At 40.9% G+C, this 20,406-nt stretch overlaps 1 protein-coding gene across 1 annotated transcript in view; it reads right to left on the bottom strand.

The window, feature by feature from the left end:
* LOC136847402 (uncharacterized) overlaps positions 1–18,566 on the bottom strand; it is a 47,597-nt gene extending 29,031 nt beyond the window's left edge. The window contains exon 1 of the mRNA XM_067119046.1: positions 17,717–18,566. The gene's annotated coding sequence lies outside the window, so the exon portion shown is untranslated. The remainder of the gene's footprint in view (positions 1–17,716) is intronic.
* Positions 18,567–20,406: the final 1,840 nt, after the last annotated feature.

Raw genomic sequence — 20,406 nt, 5'->3', positions numbered from 1 at the left:
CGAATGATTAATAAAAGGGACTGAACGGCTAAAACTGAATTACGTTGAAATACACATGACTAAAATCAATTACAAAAGCTCACTTCAGTATTACATGCACTAGAGCACACTTAAATACATATGCACAAAGTTATTTATTGAGAAAATTAATATATTATCTAATGTTCTGCAGCTTTCATGGAAAATTGTGAGAATGCGGTAATAAAGTTTTCTCGGTGATTTCCTCCGTTAGTAAGGTTAAAAAGGCTACTAAAATGCAGCCTATAGCTATAATCATTCTATGAATATCACAGGGAGAGACTAAAATATTATGACCACAAAAAGGACGAGAATTTATTGATACAGTATGAGCTCTATGATTTCAACTCATCGCTGATTATATTCATCATGTTTCTTATGCATGAATTCAGCGAGGAATGGAAAAGAACCCTTCTGCATTTTTTCCTTTAATGCTGAGTTCCAGATTGTTACTGGTTATATATTTCATTTAACGTTAGGTTTAGTTACGTTTTTGTCATGTTTCTCATATAACATCTAGTTCTTGATCACTGTCACCCCGGGGAAGTTGCACGAATCCATTATTATTATTATTATTATTTAAAACGCATGAGATCCAATTTACTGCATGGACCTTGCCAAGGACTTGGCGCATTACCTAATCTTCCCTATGAAATCTCCCTATCTTTTTTTATTTGTCGGCCTATTGCCTTTTTCCTCTTATTTTATTCCCCTTTGATTCAGTTCCCTCACTGCCATTCCAAATCAAAGTCCTTCGTAAAGAAGGCATCGTGCTTACCCCATATAGAAAATGGGAAAAAAGCACGTTAAAACGAAGTACTGACCATTCACTCCAATCGCTACTGAATATTTTCATTCATTTAAAATCACTGGTTTCAGTTTATTTTTCATATTAAGGTCTGTGTCTTTTACTCCTATAACTATTTCAGCTTTCTAGTGTTATTTTTCTCAGATCTACTTATCGACGCCTTTCCTTCTCATATGTGACTTATACTTCTGTTAATCTTTCGTTCTTCGTCTCCCTGTGATTAACTCCTCATTGGGCGGGTGGGTTCCGTTCTCAGCTAGCACTCTGCTGGCCGCGAGTTCGAATCTCCGACCGGCCAATGAAGAATAAGAGGAATTTATTTCTGGTGATAGAAAATCATTTCTCGCTATTATGTGGTTCGGATTCCGCAATAAGCTGTAGGTCCCGTTGCTAGGTAACCAACTGGTTCTTAGCCACGTAAAATGAATCTAATCCTTCGGGCCAGCCCTAGGGGAGCTGTTAATCAGCTCAGTGGTCTGTTCAAACTAAGGTATACTCGTACACACAACTCCCTTCCTGCACTTCAAGTTTACCGTCATCGCACTCCGCAGGGGGCTCAGTGCCGTCCGTGCACCTCACGGGGTGCACTGTAGGCATTACCAAAGATTCTTTGCAGCGTCCCTTCGTCCCCTAGCTGCAACCCCTTTCATTCCTTTTACGGTACCTCATTCCGTCTTGCTATCCACCCTCTCCTAATAATTATTTCATAGTGCAACTGCTTCGAGGTTCTCCTGTTACATCTTTCAAACCTACCCGCTCTCAACTTCCTTTCCAGAGCTGAATGACCTCATAGGTCCCAGGGCTTGGCCTTTGGCGTAAACTATATATTCCATTCCACTATCATCGCAGAAAAATATATTCGTTTTCTCATCCGATCTTTCAATTTTGCTGTTAGTTTTTACAGCTTTCAAACATTTGCGAATCTCCAGGAATATATATAGCGAAGATTCCTCATTCGCTTAAAGCCCTCCAACCAACAATGAAAAAAATAAATAAAAGAGAGAGAGAGAGAGAGAGAGAGAGAGAGAGAGAGAGAGAGAGAGAGACGGGAGATATGATAACAAAACAGACAATGTCACAGGTGCCTCATTCATAGAGAATAATCGATTGATAGATATAATCAATTATTATTATTATTATATTATTATTATTATTATTATTCAGAAGTTGAACCCTATTCATAAGGAACAAGCCCACTCAAGGGGCCACTGACCAGAAATTCAGTCTTCCAAAGAATATGGTGTTCATTAGGAAGAAGTAACAGAAAGTAATGGAATTGCAGAAAGTTATTAGAAAAACAGGTAAATTGACAAATTAATAGACAGATAGCAATTTAAGTAAAATATTAATATACCAGCAAATAAATAACAAAAACTAATGCAAGATAAACGAGTATTATTTCTCACTCTTGTTTGTTTGTTTACAAATATATTTGGAGCAGGAAGAAAGGATCTTGATCCATCCTTATATCCCTTTTGGAAACATTTTTTACAACACTGAAGCTTCCGGCAGCGTTTTAGTTTTCTGTAAAAGAAAACTATTGTGCCGGCTTGGTCTGTCCGTCCGCACTTTTTCCTGTCAGCCCTCAGATCTTAAAAACTACTGAGGCTAGAGGGTTGCAAATTGGTATGTTGATCATCCACCCTCCAATCATCAAAAATACCAAATTGCAGCCCTCTAGCCTCAGTCTTTTTTAAAAATTTTATTTAAGGTTAGCCACAAACGTGCTTCTGGCAACGATATAGTACAGGCCACCACCGTGCCTTGGTTAAAGTTTCATGGGCCGCGGCTCACACAGCGTTATACCGAGACCAGCGAAAGATAAATCTATTTTCGGTGGCCTTGATTATACGCTGTATAGAAAACTCGATTGCGCAGAAGAAACTTCGGCGCATTTTTCACTAGTTTAACTTGTTGACGATTAAAATGTATAGGAAACAAAGGAACGAGTAAAGACTTTGTTTTTATTCTCTGGAAATAATGCGGATAAGGCCAATTTTAATTTTAACAAGGAATGCGTATTATACCTTACTGAAGACCTCCAAAACTGCCTGTGTATGCATATAAGCCGCAGTGATTAATAATAATAATAATAATAATAATAATAATGATGATGATGATAACAGTAATAAATATCAAGAGAGATAAAAGTTTTCTAATATTCAAAGGTACAATCCAAACACACACGTTGCTTGGTCACGACAAAGTCGAGAAGTTACGACTCAGACACCATGACAAACGACGCAAAACACGGTTTGCGAGGGGGTTAGTTCTCCCCTCCCCCCACCCACACTCGTTCTTTCACTCCTCTGTCCACGTCTGAGCACGAATGAGTGTGCGTTGGCGAGTGAATAAATGATTTGTCTTTTAATACCCGAATGCAGTTGGGCAAAATTGCCATTATGACTGTCTGGTGAATAGGTCGTATTGATCAGCTGAGGGACGTCACGGAAGTATTCCGAATGGAATGGAATGGAACATAGAGTTTAGGCCAAAGCCCAAGCGCTGGGACCTATGAGGTCATTCAGCGCCGGAAGGTAAATTGAGAGCAGAAAGGTTTGAAAGGTGTAAGAGGAGGAAAACCTCGCAGTTGCACTATGAAACAATTGCTAGGAGGGTGGATAGCAAGGTGGAAGAAAGATAATATGAATGGAGGTACAGTAAAAGGAATGAAAGGGGTTGCAGCTAGGGGCCGAAGGGACGCTGCAAAGAACCCTATGTAATGTCTACAGTGCACCGCATGAGGTGCACCGACGGAACTGCGCTCCCTACGGTGGAAAATAATTGAATGCCGCCTGAACTCCTACGACTGACGTGTGTTTGTTCCTGTTTCTCGATTAATGGGGTCTCACCCAGTCACCAAATGCTAAGAAAAGAAGATAAAGAAAAGTTAAAGAATAAAGTTGTTTCAGAGGGACTGCGATTAAATACCTTAAAAAAAGGCTGTTCCGAGCAATAGATTTTTTGTTAGTGTCGACTAATACATTTTCAAGAGCCTCTGCTGAAACTGCGTTTTCTTTTTAAATTCTCCGAAAAGGAGAGCGGTTTTTATCGGTTTGAAAACTCTGACGCATTTTCTTTTTCTTTGCTTTCTGTTTAGCTTAAACAGCGCACATACCAGTTCGGCATTATTCAAACTCGAATTTTACGACTGCTGTCATCATTATGACCTATCATTAGTCGTTTTCTCAAAGGCTCAAATTAACAGGCAAGTGACATTAATATAAACAGTAAACATGCAGTCCCGTCACGAGACAATTTCCGACCATTCAATCACGATGAGTTATCATGACCGATTTTTCTTCATTTAAATGGCAATTTAAATAAAAGCCGTCAGTGTATGTTTATCGTTGCCATCGCACTGGAAGGAGGTTTAATCGTCACATCTGTCCTAGATCACGTTCATACGATCTTAATGCTTTCATTCGTTTCACTGGACTTGCTTGCCCTCTTTCCTATTCGCGAAATGGTACTAGCAATGAAGGGTATTAATTCGGTATGTGTGTCCACCTACGCGTTACCTCCGAGATGCTAGTACTAAACGTGGTGGAAGTTCAGTGGGACGCCGTGTTTAGCACTAGGTCCTCGGGGATCAAAGATATCGTTTATTAATATAATGTGTCGATCACACAATATAGAAACAGGTGTATACTTGATCCCCTAGGGGCTAGTACTAAACACGCCGTCCCACTGAGCTTCCGCCATGTTTAGTACTAGCACCTCGGAGGTGACGCGTAGGTGGATACGAACCGGGTTAATATCCTAATAAACTTAGTTTCTTGACTATCCGAGGAATGGTACCAGAACTGAAGTGACGACCAACGCGGACTCTCTTCTCCTCTCTAATGTCACCAGGGCAGAAGTACCAAGATATTTATGTAAATAGATAAAAGAATATTATTCGTTAGTATAAAATTATCATGCAGACTGAGGCACATTGGCGGCACTAACTCTCTACGGGGGTTTCTCATACGATGCCCGGCGGTTTTAATGCTTTATAGTACAGTTCCCCGGGAGGCATAATTTCCCAAGTCTGGAAGAGCATAAGGATAAGGGAAAATTAGGACCAATCAAAGCGAGCGGAGCTGATCCATGACGTCACAAGCCACGCCCTTTAGCTCCTTGGTCCCATATCCATTACTGCCAGTCACGATGCCTAAGAAAAATTTCCCAGTTTCACAGCTTATGTCTTGTATGACTTATACGTTTTAGTCAGATACATCTAAACATAATGCAACACTAATTTAACAACATAATATTCTTCAAATGAGATACACCGTGAAATATATTATGCATTATTGGCTTCTCCTCTTGGCAATAGTGGTCAGTGCCTGTTAATTCCTGCTCGCAAAGTCGATATTTACTGCATAAGTAACATTTTCATCATGAGTTTCTAAATTATATACTTGAAAATGTATGTTTAATGCCATTTATAAAGAGTTGCGATCACTCATGAATCAAACAATACACAAGATGGTAAAAATGATGGTATCTGACCTGTTTGTAGGGGGAAAATAGAGAGGTAGTAGGCTTACGCTACGGCTTTCTTTGGACATATGCTGTTTTCGCAGTAATGCACATTACTGTGCATTGTATAAAAGCAATATACTGGTCATTACTAGGTCATGAACAGGAATCAGACTGATATAGTCCCTACTATTTACAGGGACACAGTGTCAGCTTCATTCATTAAATTACTTCGAGCTAATGTGCCCTTAATTAAGGAAACCTATGGCATTGTTGCTTTGGCGATCTAAGTTAGCCTACTGTAACCAAATATAATTACTTGACAAACTCATCCTGGCAGTAGCTAATCTGAAAAAGGTTGTTTTTCAAGGTGTACTTGATAGGCTGTTGTAAAAAAATGCCTTTTTGAGGTGGATTCCCTTTTGATAACCTTCCAAAAGAAAATGACGCTTAAGACTACAGAAGTGTTGTGTGGTGCTCAACGCTTGTCACTTTGCCATTTCCAGTATTGTGTTTAAGAATGTGTGTGTGCGTTCGTAATTACGTGTCCTGTTTAGGCAATGACATCATCTAAAATTGTGTTGTCACACGCCACCATTTGATTCACTACGTTTAACAGATATGTAGAGGTTCCAGAATATTGTGCTTTTAGTTTATTTTTGATAACGAACTTAAGAATTAGCTTGAAGTTTTTTTATGTTGATTTGAAATTTGTAAGTCAGGTCTGTGCTTTTAGTTTATTTTTGATAACGAACTTAAGAATTAGCTTCAAGTTTTTTATGTTGATTTGAAGTTGTAAGTCAGGTCTGTGTTAACTCGTCTCGTTTCCACAATAAAACTCGAATGCAGAAGGGATGGAGCAGCTTTTGGCCTATTTTTTTATGCAGTTGGTCAGTTATTTGGTGTCGTGTCGTGTTGTGTGTGTGTGTGTGTGTGTGTGTGTGTGTGTGTGTGTGTGTGTGTGTGTGTGTGCATGCTTTAGAAAGGGCTATTACTCTTATTCTTTGAACTTTGTAATTTTGGTTAGTTTGAGTGCCTTTCAGTTGTAACCCCGTTTCATCTATTTCTTATATATTTGCCTGTTTGATATGTTTAACCTTTAGCTATTAAATTAATTTTAAGGTTAAATTCAGCACGTGTTTTTCAATGTCCTTCCATCTAATTTCTTTTTCCCGTGATCATAATTTAGCGAATGGTGAATATAATTTGATCAGGTAAACTTGAGTATTGAGTCCTCTAAGGTCTGAAAATCAACCCATGATTACTACTGTAGTAAGATGTATATATACAGTATATATATATATATATATATATATATATATATATATATATATATATATATATATATATATATATATATATATATATATATATATATATATATATATATATATATAAATGAGAGAGAGAGAGAGAGAGAGAGAGAGAGAGAGGCGCGTTCCTCTCGTCGTATCTCACAGACTTACGATCTGAGCCCATGTCTATAGGGACTGTTCAATAAGTGGAAGTACTTAATTGTGGTACTATTCATTAATAAAATTAATGTGTTATTCTTGTTAGTACTGAATTCGGTTGAGATAGATCTCCCTGTAATTTAGAAACCGCAAAGGGCGCGAGGTGTTGTTACATAAGGACTTTGGCGGTTTTGACATACATACATACGTACACATATATCTATCTATCTATCTATCTCAAGGCTTCCCCGAGTGCAAGGTTGCTTTCCCCTGCGTCTGAACTAAAATTACCTTTATTCCATGTTTTTTGCCTTCGACTTTCTAAAGAAACACCAAGCGTATATATATAATGTATGTGTACACACACACACACACACACACACACACACACACCCTCTGGTGATCCGATGACGGGAAACCGCGTCTATAAATTTTTCGCCGTAAGTGCTCCGATGACGCGAATTCCGCGCCATTCGTAAGTTATTTTCGGGGGAAATTCACCAAAAAAAAAGTCATCCGAAGAAGACGAGGACTGCGCCATTGCGCGGGCAGATCTTGTACATAGGCCTACAAGAAAACGTAAACAGGAAACTGGCATTTTCACATGTTAAACCTCTGAATGTAAAAATAGCAACGTTTCTTTTTCGTAAGAATTTACTTTTTTTTTTTACATATATTTCTGTCTTTCAACAACATTTCCGTCTTTCAGCTTCAATTGCTCAATTTTTTCTGGGAACACATATTGCTTTTACGTGGGCTATTTATAGCAAATTTATTCAGCTTTCCATTGCAATTTTCAATATTTTCTTTGCGTTATGCATTACCGAGTAATTACGAAAAATGTAAGCGTAAATATGACCACTTGAGAACCCAGTCGAGCCGCGTAGTTCCGCCTAGGGTTTACGAGTGCGTGAATAATTTTTTGTACGCCTGTTTGTGTATCTGTAAATAACTTCAGTGTGCATGTATTATATATCATTCGAACGGCCATTCTTTGTACTTTATCGAGCTGAACGCTGAACGGCAAAATGTAAAAATATCAACGTTTCTATATAAAAATCTTTAGCGAACAATTGACCGTACGTGAAACAAAACTTATCTTTGAGCTTCAATTGCTCAACTATTTACGGGCAACACATTAATTTTAGGTATTATATAATGTAGGAAATTTATTCAGCTTTCCATCGCAGTTTTCACTTTTTTTCTAGCTTTATTTATTACCGAGTAATTACGAAAAATGTCAGCGTTGAAAGCCGTAGTTCGGCCGGATTTTATGCATGCGTAGATAATTTTTTGTGCGCTTGTAAATAACTTCAATGTGCATGTATTATATATCATCCGAACGGCCATTCTTTGCACTTTATCGTGATGAACAGCAAAATGTAAAAATATCAATGTTTCTATATAATAGTTGCCGCATATTTTCGTAGAAAGAGAGAAAAAGATTGTCCGTAATCTAACGACAATTGTTCAGTTTTATTCCAACAATACATATATCTTTATTTTGTGCGTTTTATAGGAAATTTATTCAGCTTTCTAATGCCACCTTTATTTTTTTATCGTTATTCCTTACTTAGGTACGATACGAAACGTCAACATAAGTAGGATGGAAAATCTGAAAATTGCACTCCGTAAAAATTAGCATTTTTAATCGGTAACAGCTAATTAGCAAACACATTTATAGCAAAACGATTCATTCCATGTGAAAGTTCAAACATTCCCACACAATTTACGTGTCAAATAGACTCCACAAACCTAATTATTATATTTTTTGTGATTATTTAAAAAAAGTCTACGATTTTCCTTAAAATTTCACGTTCGTCACTTTTTTCTATTATTTCTAAGCCTTGCAAAGATTTCATGATTGCTTTAGGAAAAATTCAATACTTTGCCGACATCATAAAAACAAACCAGAAGCCTATATCAGTTATAGTTGGGACGTACCGATTTTTACAAAGAAACTTTTCCGCGCGAACCCAACTTTTCCCTCCACGGCATAAGTCGCGTACAGGGTAGCGTTACAGGAACCCCGTAATCGCGCGAGGCCTAATAAGTCATGTTAAGGTGGTAAACAAAGTACTTAATAAACCATCTTTTGTAATAATGTGAAAAGCCACGTATCAAAGACGCTTTTAATTTCGATGTCCTGCCCAGCAAATGTGAACAAAGATTAAGAAAAGATGGAAAATCTGTTGATGATTCTCATTAAAAAAAATAAATCGCTATTGTAAATTTGTACTTCCAGATGACCACTTTTAGACAAGTCTGCGAGAAAATTAACTTAGCAAACTGAAAAAAGACACAGACATGCAGCCAAGCTGCCACTCTCATCGTAATGTCTAGGTAGACGCATATGTTTTGCGATCAGCGAAGTTAAGCTGCTTTGGGTGTGGTCAGTAACTGGATGGGTGACCGTCACCGAAGTCTTGTTTTATGCTCTCGTATGAAAAGTGTTGCTTAGTTTCATTATGAGAATGTGTTATGTATGTAAATATACACGTAAATAATTAGTAAAATGAGAGGAACTGAATTCTGTGGTGGACTGGAATCCTGCACATCAACAAGTACGCCTTAACCACTTGCTTATAATACGAGAACAGGGGAAGGGTTCGACGTCACCACCGACGTCAGTTTTTTTTTTAATTCTTCGTTTTATAAATTTTGAGTGTAGATTGACATCTATATATACAATATGGTCTGATAATGAGAGAAAAGAAGCCTTTTAAAAGCCGAGAGAGAGCATACAAGAGGGATTGAGTGGCGGTCACCTTTCCAGAGTACTGACCACACCCAAACCTGCTTAACTTCGCTGATCTCAAAACGGCCATTGCGTGTTGTTAAATCGCCGTTAGCGACGCAAAATGAAGATTATTCTATCAAATAATATATTTATATCATGGAACTATCGTGTGCGGCTGCAAGGAAATTCCGATCGTATAGGGGAAGGCCTTATACGATCAGTATTTCATTAATTTATGGTCGTGCGCGTAGAGAGATATGACCACTCGGTTATGTCGCTCTACAAAGAAAATGTCTTGGAACTCCTACAGTATCTAGAGGTTGACGAACCAACGCCAAATCAAATCGCCTTAAATTACAATTATATTACATCCTGCCAACATATTGTGGCGGGATTTCACAACCACACACTCACCCTAACAAAAAAACAGCACATACACTCACCTCGTACTAGGCTAGGCCTCACGAATTCCGGACGGAACTTTTGCCAAAGCAGGAGGAGGTCGAGTCACCACAACCGCCGATGATGCCAACGCTCACCACCAACAACAACAGTCCACAACCAAGAAAACAACAAACCAACCAGTACACAAACACGACCCAAAACAAGACTCAAAAAGACTCAACCACAAAGATTCAAACTCACCTCACTAGGAACACAGCTGAAAAAAAACAACCAGGCTATTACACGACACCGATCACGCAACCAAAACAGCCCAAAACCCAAAACACGCCCAAAGTACAAACACTCCAACCACAAAGCCTCCAAACACCAAATCACACAAACTGAACATAAAAAAAACAACCAAACTCCCATCAACTACTGGGAAAACCGTCCTTTTTGCACAATATCTCTGTCCAGACTCCCCGCCACGATCACGATCACAGTTCCGCCTTATTAGGCTCCCAAAACAACGAAACACGACACCTCATGGACAATCAAAACGTAAACAAAAGAAAACTACTCTCTAACGATATCATTCACCAATCACGTACGCCGTTGTTCTTTCTCTCTCTCTCTCTCTCTCTCTCACACAAGACGTCGTTGTTCGTTGTTTTCTCTCTCTCTCTCTCTCTCTCACACAAGACGTCGTTGTTCGTTGTTTTTTCTCTCTCCCTCTCTCTCTCTCTCTCACACACACACAAGACGTCGTCAAATGCAATAACCTCATTCCTCCATATTACTCCCCCACTACATTTGACGACGTCTTCTCACACACACACTACTCAGATTTTATATAGCCTTAGGCAGGACCCATGGATGCTCCGGAACAGGCCCCCTGGATCTTGTTCGAGGGCCCTCATGCATTCTCTCTGTCTCTATTCCCTTCTCAGCACCATTTTCACTTAACCCCTCCAGTCCACCCCATTCCAGATGCACACTACCCTCCTCATCACTATCCTGACCTATCTCACCCACCACTTCATCCACACCCTCCAATTCTGCCCCAAATATCTCTCCAAATTCTGCCACTAACCCACTCAACTCATTCATAGTTCTGTCCAGCTCTCGCAAAGACTCATCCATACTACCAATCACCTGCCTACTAGTTGGTTCCTTTCCCAACGAAATTTCACTCACCCCAGTTAACTTAAACCCACACACACTCTATGTATCATTCATGCTATCCTCAGTATTGCATGCCCTATCAATCATTCTCACCGCCGCAAGCACACCCTTATCACACAACTTACGCTTCTTCCGTTCACTTACTTCCTCCAACCTCCTCCGCTTTCTTCCATACTCAACCAACACCAACTGGCGGTCCTCCAGACCCATTTGCTCACCGAAACTCGGCTCGCATTTATTCGTCCTCAACCAATCACTCATTGCATTCTCCCGAACATATTGCGGCACCTCTCTCCATCTACGCAACTGGCTATGATGTGCTCTAATCTCATTCACACTTCCATCCCATTGCAGTTTTCCTAAAACGTAACTCAATCCACTTGGCCCCACCTCCAAAATCTTATATGGCCCATCAAATTTCTCTCTCATCTTACTTACATTCATTCTCCCTCTCTCAATACTCTATCTCCAACCCCAAAACTTTCAAATCTTTCACTCGCCCTCTTCCACAACCCACGGTCATCCTCCGTTAACCCCAACCTGGGTCTAACCACCCTCTCAAAATTTAACACATATTTCGAAGGAGACATACCCAAGCTCTTATGCAACGTGGAGTTATACACCCACACTGCACGTCCAACATGTACATCCCAATCGTCATCACATTTACTCATCATTCTCAAAATCTCCGTCATCGTTCTCACAGTTCTCTCAGCCTAACCATTCGAAGACGCGACTTTCTCGGCATATACGGGTGTGGCATACACATGCACAATACCCCACTGCCTCAACATTTCCTCAAACTGCCACCCCACAAACTCAGGCCCATTGTCACTCAACATTCTCATAGGCCTACATACACACATCGGCAATATTACTTGCCCTACCATTATATATATAACAGTGTCACTCTTCTTATCCTTGATGGGGACCGCATATACAAACTTACTCATGTGATCCACCATCACAATCATTCCCCATGCCCTCTTGCAGTCCGTGGTAATGACGCGCAATCAATCACAACCATCTCAAACAATTCTTTCATCTGCAGTCGTAAGACTGGCGGATTTGCTTGCACACTCTGATATTTCCCTCTCTGACAATCTTCACACGTGACAGCTACATCCGCACAAATCTTGCTCAACCCAGGCACATACAATCTCTCTCTCATACACCCCACAACTTATTCTTTCCTAAATGCCCAAAACGATCATGTACCAACAGACACATACTCACGGCTGCATCGAAGGAAAACACCGGTATATATACCCCTTCATTACACAACCCTCCTGATGCAAAAGTACACCACATTCTACACACCACAAACCATCCAGCAACCCTCCTGTATGCATCCAACTCAGGGGCCAATCCTCCACTCACCCCCACAATACACACACGCCCCGTAACATACTGACCCCCCACACTCTGATCCTGCATTTGCTCAACCTCTTCCTCACTCAACAAATCATTTTCACCCCTAGCAATATCAATCATTCCGACGAAATTCTACAACCACGTCACCGTCCTGCATCCCAATTATTTCTCTGCCCCTTCCTAAGAACCCCTTCCCTACATCTACACTCACATCATGCACTCTCAGAAAAATCTACCCCAACAAAAAACAAGTTGGCATATCATCCTTTGCCATGATTATGAAATCATGAACCATTTCTAAACCCCTAACTTGATCTTTAATTGTATTTCTTCCCAAACCAAAACACTTCCTTGCCCTAACCCATGTATCCTCACACCTGCAGACTGCTTTTTTCACTCTCCAATCACACCCATGCCAAGTTCACTCACCACCAAATCACTCACCAAAGAAACCTGTGCCCCATCAACCAAGCCACAATACTCACCATCATTTACCCCCACAAATGTTACCATTTTCCCTTGCGTGTCATGCATGCACACTCACTGCCACACTCATTTGGCCACCTGCCTCACAATCATCTTCACTACATTTACCCTCAAACAGCCCCTTGTATACTTTCACACTCCAAAGCTCATGCTTTCCGCCACCCCCCTCCTCCACCAACCAATTACAGCTATCTTCCTGACACTGAATATTCAAAACCCCATGCTCACTACCCACATTTAACCCCCTTTATACTCAACTGGTCTGCTCCACCCATAGTGCAAAACCACCCTGATTCCAAACAAATCTGCTACTGCGGCTAAAACAATTGTGCCAACATTCTCTCGTTGTCTACCCCTTCCTCCTCCATGCACACCCCAACCTTGCCCAGTAACTCATTCACGTACTCAGGTACCCTTTAACCAAACCCCTATTTTCCAAATCTTTTAACCCCAAAATAAGCATTTCCAAACCTGATCACTCCCCACAAACCTTTCCTTACAACCAACCCCATGGAGGAACCTTGTTCAGGTCCCAGTCACTTTCCACAGTATTAACCCCCTCACCATACATTCTCAACATTGCATCTGCAATCACATTCTCAGCCCCTCGTATATACTCTATCTCAAAATCAAACTCACTCAAATCCTCAATCGTCCTTGCAACTCTAGCATTCACACTCCCTTTCTTAATCATATACATCAATGGGTGATGGTCCGTCCTCACAATAAACTTCACCCCATACAAAAACACACTCAAAGCCTTAACACAAAACCTTATTGCGGCTAGTTCTTTCTCAACAACAGAATACTTCCGTTCTGCCTTATTAAAAGCCTTACTTACATATGCAATTACCCTCAACTGATCCTCTCCATTTGCCCCCTGCATTTGCACCAAACACCCCCCCATACTAAACTTACTTGCGTCAGTAAACAACTCAAGCTTATTCGCACCCTCACTATAGTCTGGGAAAGCAAAAGTGACATCTCTAGCAGCCTCCTCTTTCAATCTCTCAAATGCCTCTACCATCTGCTCACCCCACTTTAACCTAGTGCAATTCCTCTTTCCTGTCCATTCAATTAATGGTTTGCCTATTCCTGAACAGTCCCTGACAAATTTCTCCCAAACTCGATCAAGCCCAAAAAGCCTTTTAACTTCGCGCATTGTCTGGGGATGTGGGAATTCCCAAAACACCTTTGCACAAACCTTTCACTCTTCCTTATGCTGCTCAACTCACCACATGCCCAAGGAATTCCACCTCCCAGCCAACCATGTACACTTTTCAAGTTTCACCTTCACCCCCACCTCCTCCAACCGCTCCAACACCCTTTCAAGCAACTCCATATTCTCTGCAACAGTCTCACTGTAAATCAAAATGTCATCTATAAACACAGTCACCTTCTTCCGATCAAAACCGCCAAGACCACATTCATTGCCCTTTGGAAAGCAGCAGGTGCATTAGCCAATCCAAAGCTCAACCTTCTAAACTGGTAGTGGCAACTGCCACTTGAAAAAGCAGTAACTGGCCTGCTTTCCTCCTCAAGCGGCATCTGGTAATAGCCCCTGACCAGATCCAATTTGGTAAACACTTTCATCCCACACATCTTATACACACAATCGGACACCACATTCATCGGAAATCGTTCCTCACAGTCACCTCATTCACCTTCCTGTAGTCCACACACATTCTCAAACTTCCATCCGGCTTTTATACAGGGACTATGGGGCTATTCCAGGCACTCTCACTCTTCTCAATCACCCCCACCCTCTCAAGCTCCTCCACACTGCTCCTCGATCTCCCGAGTGACAGGCGGGAGAAGTGTCGGGGACGCTGATATAGGGTGTCGTCTTCCAAAATTATTTTGAATTCTGGAAGCTTTGACTCCCCAAAATCCTGGTCACCACGACTCATCGCCCCTGCCTATCCAAAAGCAACATTTGCACCAACCGGTCCTTTCGTTATCGCCAACATTTTCATTCACTGCAACTCTTCTTTTCAACTCCTCATACTGCCAATCACTACCCTCTTTCATACAACCTGTCATTACCTGTCATAGCTCAACGTATCTCTCATCATCTACATTCACCAACGTATATAAACCCCTCGCAATCTCCCTCACGTATACCCCGCACTTGTTTTTCTCACGCTCGCAATGAAGTCATGAACACCCGGGGATTCTTCATATCCAAAACCCCATCATACACACACATTTGCCCTCACTAACTTACTCACATCCACACCCTCAACCACATATTCACACTCATCACTGTTGGCTATCCCAAGACCATCTGGCCATGCAACCCTTACACTCACAACCTAACCCACCTCCTGTGGCACCTTCACCCTCTCTCTTGCCACCAGTGGTACTCCCTTCCACAACTTGTGCTCTACTCTTCCATCCTCACCCAAATACAAACCCCCACGTACACCCCCCTTCATATGCAACTCTATAACACTCTCACTCGGACGGACCACCATCCCACACCCCTTCAAAAATCTATATCCTAACAACATATCGTATTTATCATTAGCCCCCTCAATCACACAAAAATCACTCTCGTCCATCACTACCCCACCAATTTCTATCTTTTCACACATCATCCCTACTATAGGTACCCCTAAATTTCCTATCCCACGGACCTCACCCTACAATTCCTTATCTCACACTCACCCCAGTAACTTATCGTACCCATTTTTAAACAACACATTTACACTACACCCAGTATCAATCAGAGCAATCAAACACACACCCTTACAAATCACTTGCACGCTCATACACTCGTGTGTTTTACCCCCAAACCCTTTCTCATGCATCAACCCTTCACGCATGCATTACCCTCACCGTCTGCATTCTGGAGGATCCACCCAACTGAACCCCTCACTAATTAGTTTCCCGAACTGGTACTCTGCCCCACTCTCATTCGCCTACACACACTCGCCACATGACCTTCCACCCCACATTCGGTACACTTTGCTCTCACTTCCTACACATCCTGGCATAATGCCCATTTTGCCCATTAGTTACCACAAATTATGCCCCACGGTACCCCGACAGCCACTGGCTATATGTCCTATCTGCCCACACCTATAACACTTGATACCCCTAACCTTCTTACATTCACTCACCAAATGCCCCGTTTCTCCACACCAAAACAAGCTCCCATTCATTTTTCTTATGCCCCACTTTCCCACACCTATAACATTTCTGCCTAGATCATAACTAACTAACCCCTACCCTTCCAATACTACTACTTCTATCTCTCTGTGGCCCCTTGATATTTGCATCATTTACGTTTACACTTCTATCAACTACTTGCTCTGCCATCCACCTCGGTCCTGCCAAAACTGCTTCCCTATAGCTTCTGAATTCTGGTACCTCTGCCCTAACACTAACACTCCTACTCTCTTTCGCGATCTGTCAACCTCATGGTCTTCAACCAGATCCAGAATTTCATTCCACCTCAACCTTTCATTCGTCCACTTCATCTTTTCCTGCGCTTCCCTTTATGAACTCATACACACCCCTCGGGTACCGTCGCCAACAACTTTCGCACTAACTCTTTGCACTCATTTATTCCCTCATCACCAAATTTCCTTCTGGCTAATGTTTCCAACCGACAGACGTACATATCCAAAGATTCACCATCATTCATTCTTGCCTCATCGAAATCATGTTTCCTCTGATACTTAACACTATTTTTTGTCCTTCTTGCCTGTTCTATAATCCTACTTTTAATACTTTCATAGGACACATGACCTACACTCATTACCACCCCATACATACTCAGCAAAAACCCTGTTAAGAAACCCCAACTCTCAGCCCATACCCTTTTATTCTCTCCATATTTAGCCGTGCAATAACCTTCATACTCCTGAAAAAAATCCCTTATATCCCTACTTCCATACTCTTCATACTTCTCACACCGTGGCACTTCTCTCACACATAGCCTTCCGTACTTCTTTCTCACTCTCACTGTCGCTGCCGCTTAGTTTCACTCTGACCTTTCTTACACTCTTCCGAATACAGCGAATCCACTTCCACACTAACATCCATCCTCCCAACTGCGCTTTTCTTACCCTTCTTCTCAACTACCCTTATCCAATCTCCACTATCCAACTCACTTTCTTCCTGTTCCTTACTTTTTCCCATTTCCCAATATCAACTTTCTTCTCATCCTTCCTAAGCCCCTTTCTTTTTCTTCTTTCCTCACTCCCTTTCTTAACCTTGTCCTCCTGCTTACCTTTAGCCAGCATCTCTCTTTCTTTTCCTTCTTTACTGCACCTAAATCACTTCCATCACTCTCATCTCCACTCTTCTCTACCTTCTGCAACCCTTCTGGCCCATCCCAAGACACAGGGGAACCTCCTCCTACAGCTCCTTCTCCAAAGAACTCCTTAAACATCCCCTTCATCATTTCCTGCATCCTGCTTACTGCAGACTCTAACTTATTATCCATTCTTTCCTCAGACTCTTTCATCCCTCTTTCATCTCCTCTTTCATTTCTTCTTTTGCACTCCTTAGCATTCCCCCCATCTCCTCCAACTGACTCCTCAACTCCTCATTCTCACTCCTCAGTCTCCCATTCTCCTCCTCCAGCCTACCCTGGAGTTCCCTAGCCACCCGGAGTTCTTCTCTCAGTTTCTCTATCTCACTCATCCTGACCTCTTACTCTCACTCTACCCACCACAAAACAATCCTAACAGTAAATACACAACAGCCCCACGTTGGGCGCCAAATAATGTGGCGGAATTTCACAACCACACACTCACCCTAACAAAAAAAAACAGCACATACACTCACCTCGTACTAGGCTAGGCCTACGAATTCCGGACGGGAACTTTTGCCAAAGCAGGAGGAGGTCACGGAGTCACCACAACCACCGATGATGCCAACGCTCACCACCAACAACAACAGTCCACAACCAAGAAAACAACAAACCAACCAGTACACAAACACGAACCAAAACAAGACTCAAAAAGACGGTATTATTTCAAAAAAAGACTCAACCACGAAGATTCAAACTCATCTCACTAGGAACACAGCTGAAAAAAAAAAACAACCAGGCTATTACACGACACCGATCACGCAACCAAAACAGCCCAAAACCCAAAACACGCCCAAAGTACAAACACTCCAACCACAAAGCCTCCAAACACCAAATCACATAAACTGAACATAAAAAAAGCAACCAAACTCCGATCAACTACTGGGAAAACCGTCCTTTTTGCACAATATCTCTGTCCAGACTCCCGCCACGATCACGATCACAGTTCCGCGCACTCCCAAAACAACGAAACACGACACCTCACGGACAATCAAAACGTAAACAAAAGAAAACTACACTCTCTAACGATATCATTCACCAATCACGTACGCCGTTGTTCTTTCTCTCTCTCTCTCACAAGACGTCGTTGTTTTCTCTCTCTCTCTCTCACACACACACACAAGACGTCGTTGTTTTCTCTCTCTCTCTCTCACACACACAAGACGTCGTCAAATGCAATAACCTCATTCCTCCATAATATACTGTTCCCAAAACACTTCTGCCATCAACACATCTCTTCTCTTTATTAAATCACGCATGAAATCCACCTTGAATTATATTAATTGCACAGAAAACATTTCAGCAACGAGCGCTATCTCGAGCACCTTGCCATCGTCGTGGCGATGCGATTTTGTTCTTCTTCTCTTCGTCTTGAATGACGACGTCCAATGGAAACAAATATGGCAGCTTGCGATCGTTTCTGCAAGTCCTCCTTGCTTTTCATTTTGGTCAATTTGGACGACATGCTATATTATTTCCAATTTCAGTCTCACAGTGACCTCAATAAAAATAGCACGATTTATTTAGTCTCATAAAAATGTCCCTTTAGGTGCCGTAGATTTCTAAATTGGGAGAGTGAAGAGGCAGTCTGGTAGTCACCCACAATATATTACACCAAAATGTCGAAACAAAACGAAGACTGTTCTCAGTATATAGCCCATTTTTCTACTTTAATCACGTATATCTGAATACCTCTAAACTGTACCACTTCTAGAATGACAGTTCATTTCCTAAATTGCAGAATATCATGGCCTAGACATGCAAGGCTCTAGAGAAGTTGAGATTAGCTCCTAGTGTGCGCTCGATGAACAGTTATGCAAAAACTTAGTTTGTAGGACTATTTGCTTTAATATATTTTTGTTAGGTTTGTTTTTGTTTTATTGAATAGATGATGACACCAGATTCCTTTATGCTACAATAATCTTTCGGCAGTTACATAAAATCTTGCGCGTTAATAAGTTTTGATTTCTTATCTCTTGTTTCCTTGCATGCAAATGACAGTAACTTTATGTAAGTAAATAGAAGTAAGGGGCTTTAAAATGGTGAACTCTTGTAGGAAACAAAAGGGCGACATTTAGTACAACATGGTAATTTCAGATCTTCCAGAAAACATTCATTCATTTTCGTAGTCACAAAGAAACAATCTTACTTTGTACAAGTACTACTGGCAATAGGGCTGTGTCGGCAAACCTTCAGTACGCGAGAGAATATTGAAACGTCATTAGAAAACAATGTTAAAAGCACAGAGGAAGTACTGTAACATTTAACTATTATGGTTAATACGAAAAATGTTTGAACGATTATCGGGAAAAGTGAAACATTGAGAAGGAAATTAACTTGGCAATTCGAAAAAAGACGAAAACTTGCAACCATACTCATCATAACGTCTAGATAGACTCATATGTGTTAAAATGATAATACTGATCAAAATGAGAGGGAGAAGACATCATCGTAAACCGATTATATATATATATATATATATATATATATATATATATATATATATATATATATATATATATATATATAAAGAGAGATAGTAAAACTTATATTGAAATGAAAAGCAAAAGACGAAATGCAGCAGCGATCACGAACCATCTTTGTTTAAATTGGATGTATTCAAGACGAAGAGAAGAAAGACAAAATAGCATCGCCACGACGATGGCAAGGTGCTTGAGATGGTGATCGTTGTTGGATTGTTTTCTATACAATTAATATAATTCAAGGTGTATTTCATGCGTGATTTTATAAAGAGAAGAGATGTGTTGGTGGCAGAAGTGTTTTGGGAATAGTAAATGTTGGCAGGACGCAATATATTTGTAATTTAAGGCGATTTTATTTGGCGTTGGTGCGTCAATCTCTAGATACTGTAGGAGTTCCAAGACTTATTGTTTCGTAGAGCGACATAACCAAGTGGTCATATCTCTCTACATGCACGACCATAAGTCAATGAAATACTGATTGTATAAGGCCTTCCCCTATACGATGGGAATTTCTTTGCAGCCGCACACGATAGTTCTATGATATAAATATATTATTTGATAGAATAACCTTCCTTTTGCGTCGCTAACGGCGTTTTAAAAAGACGCGACTCGGGTTTTTCGATCAGTGAAGTTAAGCAGCTTTGGGTGTGGTCAGTACTCTGGAAAGGTTACCGCCACTGGAT

The sequence above is a fragment of the Macrobrachium rosenbergii genome, chromosome 2, assembly GCF_040412425.1.
Source record: "Macrobrachium rosenbergii isolate ZJJX-2024 chromosome 2, ASM4041242v1, whole genome shotgun sequence".
Lineage (NCBI taxonomy): Eukaryota > Metazoa > Arthropoda > Malacostraca > Decapoda > Palaemonidae > Macrobrachium > Macrobrachium rosenbergii.
The sequence above is the reverse complement of the archived record's forward strand: the minus strand, read 5'-3'. Positions and strand labels throughout refer to the sequence as shown.